Source organism: Penaeus monodon, chromosome 27 (genome assembly GCF_015228065.2).
Source record: "Penaeus monodon isolate SGIC_2016 chromosome 27, NSTDA_Pmon_1, whole genome shotgun sequence".
NCBI classification, from domain to species: Eukaryota; Metazoa; Arthropoda; class Malacostraca; order Decapoda; family Penaeidae; genus Penaeus; species Penaeus monodon.
The window spans coordinates 24765675-24766150 of NC_051412.1; the positions used below are offsets into that span (position 1 = coordinate 24765675).

The window sequence follows — 476 nt, forward strand, 5'->3', positions numbered from 1 at the left end:
CTGGCAAGAAGCCCCGCGGTGCCAGCGTTTTTACCCACCCCCACCCCACCCCCCGTCCGAGCGAATCTCCCTCCGTGATCCTATATTCCGCAGGGGGTACAGCGCCACGCCCTCTCAGCTCCTCAAACTGTACTTCTGTAACGGCATCGGCTCCTTAGCCCCCAATAGAGGTCCGAGATAAGATATCGGGCACAGATTCGTCCTTCCTTCCCCTGGGCAACCCCTTATCCTTCCCCCTCCCCCTCGCATGGCCCCCATATCCGTAATGGCCTCCGCGTGTCTTTCGCAGCGGTGTCCTCGCTCCTTTCAAAGCGGGGACTTCGCCGACCGCGCTCGTTATTAACTCAACGGGCCATCAGCTGATCGATATCCACCGCGTGCAGAGTGACTCACTCGTGGCCGCCGGGCACGTGCGAAGCGCCCCCCTTCCCACCCCTTCCCCCCTCCCCCACTCCAATCCTGCATCAGTGAATCCA

General features: G+C 61.8%; 1 protein-coding gene across 1 annotated transcript in view; it reads left to right on the forward strand.

Moving 5' to 3' along the window:
- The window catches only part of LOC119590713 (annulin-like), a gene marked incomplete at its 5' end in the record, with an annotated part of 38054 nt that overhangs the window by 31085 nt on the left and 6493 nt on the right, over positions 1-476 (forward strand).